We start from the raw sequence: 8,379 nt of genomic DNA on the forward strand, positions 1-8,379 counted from the left end.
TCATGAACAAAATGATGAGCAATAACATATTTTGTTTTTTTTACACTGAAAATACTATAAAATGAAACCTGTACAGTTCATATTGCAGTTTATAAACTTAAAACAATTATGTTTTATCACATGGGCTAATAGATACTGCATCTGTAAATGAAAATTGTATTATCAAAATTGACAAAATATCGCTATCAAAAATATTAGAGCTGAAATGAATAGTATTCTTGAGCTTGACAACTGACATAGTAAGCACAATTTTACTTTCAATTGCGATTGTGAAATGCTCAGCTGTTAAGCACACAGAAGAGAAAAAGGACCAGAGACCCATTTGAGGGGGTAAAACGAATGCACATGGGAATCACAGAATCAGACAGTACAGAAGAAGCCCTTCGGCCCATCGAGTCTGCACCGACACGTGAGAAACACCTGACCTACCTACCTAATCCCGTTTACCAGCACTTGGCCCATAGCCTTGAATGTTATGACGTGCCAAGTGCTCATCCAGGTACTTTTTAAAGGATGTGAGGCAACCCGCCTCCACCACCCTACTGGACAGTGCAGTCCAGACAGTCACCACCCTCTGGGTAAAAAATTTTTTCCTCACATCCCCCCTAAACCTCCTGCCCCTCACCTTGAACTTATGTCACCTTGTGACTGACCCTTCAACTAAGGGGAACAGCTGCTCCCTATCCACCCTGTCCATGCCCCTCATAATCTTGTACACCTTGATCAGGTCACCCCTCAGTCTTCTCTGCTCCAATGAAAACAATCCAAGTCTATCCAACCTCTCTCCATAACTTAAATGTTTCATCTCAGGCAACATCCTGGTGAATCTCCTCTGCACCCCCTCCAGTGCAATCACATCCTTCCTTTAATGTGGTGATCAGAACTGCACACAGTACTCCAGCTGTGGCCTCACCAAGGTTCTATACAACTCCAACATGACCTCTCTACTTTTGTAATCTATGCCTCGATTGATAAAGGCAAGTGTCCCATATGCCTTTTTCACCACCCCACTAACATGCCCCTCCGCCTTCAGAGATCTATGGACACACACGCCAAGGTCCCTTTGTTCCTCAGAACCTCCTAGTATCATGCCGTTCATTGAATACTTCCATGTCAAATTATTCCTTCCAAAGTGTATCACCTCACACTTTTCAGGGTTAAATTCCATCTGCCACTTATCTGCCCATTTGACCATCCCGTTTATATCTTCCTGTAGCCCAAGACATTCAACCTCACTGTTAACCACCTGGCCAATCTTTGTGTCATCCGCAAACTTACTAATCCTTCCCCCCCCCTCATAGTCATCTATGTCGCTTATATAAATGATGAATAATAGGGGACCCAACACAGATCCATGTGGTACGCCACTGGACACTGGAAGAATTTTCCCATTGGCGAGCAGAAGCAGGGCCCGCTCGCCGACGCGTAAAATGACGGGCGGTGATATCGGGCAGGCATCCCGACGTCACCACGCATCATTTATATTTTCAGTGCAGCGGGCACGCAGCCAAACTGTCAAAGGCCTATTAAGGCCATTGAAAACCTAATTAATTCAATTTAATGAGCTGCCCGTCCAACCTTAAGGTTTCATGAAGTGTTTTAAAATCAAATAAAAATTTATACATTTATTCTTTGACATGTCCCGGCTCATGTGATAGTGTCACATGAGGGGACATGTTTTAAAAGTGTTAAAAAGCTTTATTTAAAACTTTAGCACTGAAACAAATCTCCCTGAGGCACCTCTGTGCCTCGGGAGATCTCTGCGCTCTTTTGTGCACATGCACGAAAGAGCGCAGGGAACCTCTCAGGGAATCCCTCCCCAACCTGCACAGGGAGCGCACAGTGCTTCCGGGCGAGTGTCATGCTGGGTGGGCCTTAATCGGCCTGCCCATGTAAAATGGCGGTGCGCCCCCAACTGGGGGTGCCGATTGGAGGCGCACCCGCTCCCATACGTTCCACCCCCCCCCCACCACCTCCCCCCCCAACCCCCCCCCCCCCACACCGGGGGGAAAATTTTGCCCACATAGCGCCCATCGATTCTCTGGTGGCAGATAGCATGGTCAGCCATTATCTGCTAGGCCCACGTGTATTCCTCCAATTATGTCAATGTCAATGAGGAATGCTGTGCAGGTAATGGCTGTCAGCACTATCTGCTTCTGGGGAACCAACTCAGTCTGCGGAGCATGGTTTTCAAACAGCGTTATGTGAATGAGTTTTTCCCCTCCTTTACATTGCTCCAGGATTTCCCTCAGGAATGCTTTTCCTGCCTCTTTACATTACAGGCTGAGGGATGGAGGAATATTCCCAGCCTCCAACCTTAGCCTCATCCTCTTGAAGAACTTAGAGGAACATCGGAAGATGGTTGTGTGTCCAGCTTATCTCCAAACAGAGGATCAAAAAGGGGCAGTCAATAACTCCCTTTTACTTCATGGTTTGGAACTTTGCTCTGCAACAGAGAAAAGCCCCAAAGCCAGCATCTATTACCATTGCTGCAGTCCCCTTAGGTAGTGGCTGCATTTCACATTCTAGCCACCATAATTAATGGTGGAATGAACACTTTTTGGCAGTCGCTTCCTCAAAGCAGCTTTTATAATTTTTCTTCAGTAACTAATAAGAACAACAACAAACCACTGAGTGCTGTTGAGTTGTGATCCATAACCCAGTAAAAATTATGAAGCTTTATTGCTGCTTGTTTCCACAAAGCTAATTTTACACATGCAAGGCACTGCCTTTTTCAGATGGGCATCCTGCACATCTAAAGGTCCAAATTGGCCGCTGGAACACTTTGTAGTGAGAGCAGGCACTTGAGATTGGGACAGAAAGTCTATCCTCTAACTAATTTTTAATTTATTCCCCAATAGTCAACCACATTGTTTGGATGGGGATCATGTGTAAATCAAACCAATTATGAGTGACAGGTTCACTTCCTCGAATCAGTTGGATTTTTATGACAATTCGACAGATTTTATTATTTTCTGATGCTAAGTCTACAAATTCCTAGATTTATGACCTCACCACTTTTAGACGATTAGTCCAATTCCACAACGCTTAAAGTACGTTTAAAGTAAGAGCAGCAAAGTGCATTGTGGTTCTATTTACAACTGTCACTGCAGTAAGAAAATTCTTATATACTATTATATTTATATTATTCCAATATATATGTACTTAGAGGTTTCACATGAAGAGGTGACTTGAAATTCCAAAACTACTTAAAAGGTAATGTTCTAGGGACTTTTCACAAAAATATAAGCTAAGTTTGCAGAGTTCAACGGTGCTTGCAATACTGTGCTAGGGAATAACTGACAAATCAAAACAGAAAACTGGCCCAGCAGAAATTAGGACAGACTGTAACTTTGTGCCTGTTTTGCACTGTCATACATTTTTACCCTGCTTTAAAAAATTCTCAATTTGTTTTTGCAAGGGTGCAAAATAAAGAATTTCTCCCCCAAAAAAATTGATATGCATCCCATTTTTATGTTCCTTTGTCTACTGAAGAAGAGGCTGGTTACAAATCTCTCCCATCCTCTTTGATAAGCCACTAGGGGGTGCATGACTCTTGCAGGTTCCATTCCTTTGTTTTCCTTCCAGCAAGTGTCCTCTCTTTTTCTTTGTGCCTCCTCTAGTGGTTCAGACAGAGCTCACCATGTAGGAAATCAGAGATACGAATGCCTGTCTTATTAGAACATAGCACATTAGCAGATCAAGTGTGAGTGAAATAAAAATGATCTAAAATAGAACTTAACCCACACCTTGCGTTGAATGTGAATTGTTGTAATTCCGCCTCTAAATTCGAAGAAATTAATTTATTTTGGGGCAGTTGGGGAAATCATTACTGTGCTCTGAAGTATTTAGTCAGAAGTGAGAAACATTGATAGATTCCAGCAGTCAATTTTATACAATGAGATGAGCACCTTGTTTACTGTGAATAGGGATGATGGGGGAATTTTTTGAGCACTGTTTTATCTCAAAGGGTCAAGCTTTAGAGGGGTCTTCTGTATGGGTAATTATTTAAAACTGAGTTTTGTTGTTCTACATAATTTTATTGAAAAATTAATATGTCATTAACCTTTTATGCAAATGCAAGAAGGCGCTTAACTGTACTTGCTCGTTGCTTCCTATTTGACCATTTCTCTATGCATTTTTAGGTTCCAAAGAAATATTACAGACAAGAAGAATTGGAAATCTGGAGAAGTCTAAAGGCAGTGAACATTGTTCAGCTGTTTGGAGCTGTTCGACACGGAGATTTTGTGACATTCTTCATGGAACTGGTGAATGGTAACTGCTAATTGGAATTACCTACAGCCTTGAAACTGTCATGAGTAGAAAAAGTCAAATTCTGATTCATTCAAGTTATTATTTCCAATATTTGTCAAAGTGTGTGCCATCATATTATTCAATACATACATGATAAAACATAAGTGGGTACAGGATGGAACACACAATTTTAAGACAGTGTAAGTTCAGTGAATATTACACTAAGAATAACACATGCTGAAACATTTGAAATGACTTCTATTGAGGCAAACTGAATTAGCTCACAAATAATGGACATACGGTTTATCAAATGCTATAAGCTTATTTTTATTTTTATATTGGGATTTTAACATTTATATACCTAAGTCTTGCATCACATACTTCTATGGTTAAAAAACCATGATTGGCTCTAGTAATCATTATTTACTAAGTTAACAATGCTAGCTGGCTCAAGTACCTAATTTGTTCCCATCAGTTAATCTCTGGTGATTAGGAATTCAGGAAAGCTATGAAACTCTTTCAAGTTATCAACAGATCGCATGTAACTCTTTCGAGTACATTCACAGTTCTTGGTTTCCGGGAGTGGGACATGAACCCACAACCCTCTGATTCAAAGGCGAGGGTGCTATGAACTGAGCCACAACTGACACCTCAAAGGTAGACCACCGCTTGGCAGTGGTGGGATTCGAACCCTCGCCTCTGTAGAAACTGGAGCCTTAATCCAGCAGTTTAGACCGCTCGGCCACACCACCAGGTTACAAATATATAATAGCGCCCAGCATGGGGCTCGAACCCACGACCCTGAGATTAAGAGTCTCATGCTCTACCGACTGAGCTAGCCGGGGATATAGAAAACTGCTCCATAGGAAAGCTATGAACTCGCACTGATATGAAAACCAACCAAAGTGCTTCAACTTTTTGCAGCACGCATGTTAGAGTTGTTAATTTGAAAATATTGAATAAAATTCCATATGTTCTAAAGAATCAGTTGTGGTGACAATATTTAGAAATTGGCATTAATTTCTAATAAGTGCAACTTCTATAGCAACCATACAGGTCCCACTGAAAACTGATTTCTTTTGACTTGATAATGTGGAGTTCAGTTGACTGACAAAATATAATCGCGTACAGTATCAGTCCTCTACAGAACTTCTCCGCACCAAAAGTATTGAATCTGGCATCTTCCTGAGATCTTCAAGGGGTCACATTTTACAATGTTAATTCTACTGTGAAGTAAAGTACTTAAAAAAAAATACTGTGGAGCCAAAAAAAGTTGTTCAGTGAGATATTGAACCTGTAACATGACTGTCTAATATTGGAAATTGCACGCTTGTGTTGAACATACAAACAGTGACAAGTAGGAAAAGACCCTCTGCCCATCCAGCCTGTCTCACGCAATTATGATACCTTGTGTATCACAAATATATAAACTCTCCACCTCACCAGGATCCATGAGATCTCTTTGGAGATGATAAAACAGATTAAAAATCCAGGGAAATTTAGGGGGAAATTCATCCCTGATTTCCTTAGGCAATCAGTACTAGTCTAGGAGATCATGCTGGCCCTGATAATTCTATGCAGCACCCAACTTTTTAGTGATACCATTGCTGCCCCAGTCAGAAACAGGTCTAGTTCTTGCTTGAAGGAGTTCAATGAATCCACCTCCACCGGGCCAGCTGGCATTTCGCTCCAGAGTCCACTATTCTGGGAAAATAACCACCTCCTCACATTTAACCTAGTCCAGGCCCCATACAACTTAAAATTGTGACCTATGGTCCTCCCTAGCCTATTTAACGGGAACAAACTTCCAACTTGCACACAATCTTATCATTATCTTATAAATCTCAATCGTATCACCCCAAGTGTACAATTCTCTAAAGTAGAGTCCCAGCTCTTGGTAACTAAAATGCAACAAATTGGGAATTTATCTTCTGCAATCTTTTCAAAGTCTCAATATCACCTACCATGTGAGTCAGCCAAAACTGAATGCTGTGAGGAGAATTTTAACATGGGGAAGAGGGTGGGACTGGGTGTAGATGGGGTTTAAATGGACAAAAAATGGAAACATGTTGGGAAGTCAGCTCCAACTTGCCAACCTGAGGGTTTTACTCTGGCTTAAAAGGGGCAGGCAACTAGACTGCTCCCAGGAGACAGATTGGAATTTTAAATACAGAGATAAAAACAAAAAACTAAAAAACAAAAAACTACTGCGGATGCTGGAAATCCAAAACAAAAACAGAATTACCTGGGAAAACTCAGCAGGTCTGGCAGCATCGGTGGAGAAGAAAAGAGTCGACGTTTCGAATCCTCACGACCCTTCAACAGAACTGGAACTTTTGTTTTGGAATTTTAAATATGTTAATATGGCTGGAAGCCTCTGATTTAAGCTGTTTTGCCCCCTATCCTCCACCCTGGGATTGGAACCCCTGGGGTCAGGGATCAGAAACTACCCACCCCCCCTCCCCCACCTCACCCGCTTTCTCCAGGGTTAGGAATCAAACACCTCAATCATTGGACCCCAGGGTGAGGAATCAAACCCCTCTCCCAGACCCCAGTATTAGATCTGCACCCCAGGACTGATTGGACCTGCATCCCTGGAACTCCCTTGCCTGATGGGAAACCAAGTCTGTCAGTCAGGCTGACTTCCAGGTGAGGAACCTGCTAGTCAAATTAGATGTATATTGTGGAGTCAAAACTCCAAAGTGAGTGGGTCGAAAAGTTAAAATTTCCCCCAGTGTTTGTAACCAAGTCTCATACAAGACTAAACATACTTTGCCTTATAGCCAATTTTTCTTATAAATGTACCCCAACACCCTATTCACTCTAGCTATTGCCAGACACCATTCCTCACAAGAGATCAATGCACTAGAGTACCCAGATCTCTTTCTTTAATGTTTTTCCCTGAAGGGTAAATGTATGTTCAACATTCCCCCTGTATGCATAAAGCAGCAGCTGTCCAAGTTAAACATCATTTGCCAATCACAGGCCCAATTCACCAAAGCATTGAGATCTGCCTGGAGCACTTGAGCATAATCTACAGTCCTACACTTGCACACAATTCTTAGTATCATCTGCAAACTGGCTGGTTATGCCCTTCTTTAAGTAAAAGAGAAAACCTGACTTTATTTCCAATAATTTAATTATTGTTTACCTTGCATTTTATATTGAAGCATATTTTATATTTGTCCTTTTTCCCGTGTAGGTGGAACATTAAGTGGATTAATAAAGAGGAAACATTGCCTCTCTCACAAAGTAGCCATAAAGTATTTCAAAATGGTTCTGGATGCCTTGGACTATTTGCAACGATGCGGCATCATTCACAATGATGTGAAAGGTAGAAGAAAGCTTCATGCCATTGTTTGCTGCTGGTTAATAAATGACTTGGGCATTGTTGCATTATTACAATAGTTCACTATTCTGACAGATGGAGCATTTATTAAATTATTAATAGTAACTGTATTTCTATTAGATTTTGCAGAGAATTAATAGCTTAGATTTTCCAGTGAATGAACAGAAAGTGCTCATCACCTGGGGAAATGGCTGAATGCTGCACTAGCTATTTTCCATTGCTGGCACCAAGCCTACATTTTAAACATACTTCCCATGGGATTCAGCCACTTTAATACCCAATATAAGTAATGATGCTGTTAGAATGGGGCCAAAGGTTGGCTGATCCAATATCAAAGTGCAAATCCAAAGGGGAAATAAATATTACTAAAATTCTGAAATACTATAGAAACTAGAGTCTGATGAGGATAAAAGGAATATTTTAAACACAAGAAGCTTCTTTGATTTGCAATTATCATTAACAATATTAAAACATGAGAGTTGGATTGTAATTCAGCCACACCTCATTACTCTAGCTGGCCCACCCAGATATTTTCCTTACATAATATACAAATGAATAAGATGACAAGTTAAAAGTTTCCCAACCTTTTAGAAAAGAGGAAAAATGAAACCAGCTTAACACTATTTTACTGTTACTGCCGAGTTGGAAATCACAAAGCCAACTTTAGTTGCCCGGAAGGATGGATGAGATCTGGAAACTGGGCTCATTTCAGAATTGGCTCAATGCTAAATTGGGAAAATTGTAGTGTTCATATTGTGGAAGGAGGAGATTGAATA

The 8,379-nt window shown here is 41.0% G+C and overlaps 1 non-coding gene across 1 annotated transcript; it reads right to left on the reverse strand.

The window, feature by feature from the left end:
- Positions 1–5,026: 5,026 nt before the first annotated feature.
- trnak-cuu (transfer RNA lysine (anticodon CUU)) lies at positions 5,027–5,099 on the reverse strand. Its single transcript has one exon. It is a non-coding gene; the product is annotated as a tRNA-Lys (tRNA).
- Between the last annotated feature and the right edge of the window lie 3,280 nt (positions 5,100–8,379).

The sequence above is a fragment of the Cetorhinus maximus genome, chromosome 11 (genome assembly GCF_964194155.1).
Source record: "Cetorhinus maximus chromosome 11, sCetMax3.hap1.1, whole genome shotgun sequence".
Classification (NCBI taxonomy): Eukaryota; Metazoa; Chordata; class Chondrichthyes; order Lamniformes; family Cetorhinidae; genus Cetorhinus; species Cetorhinus maximus.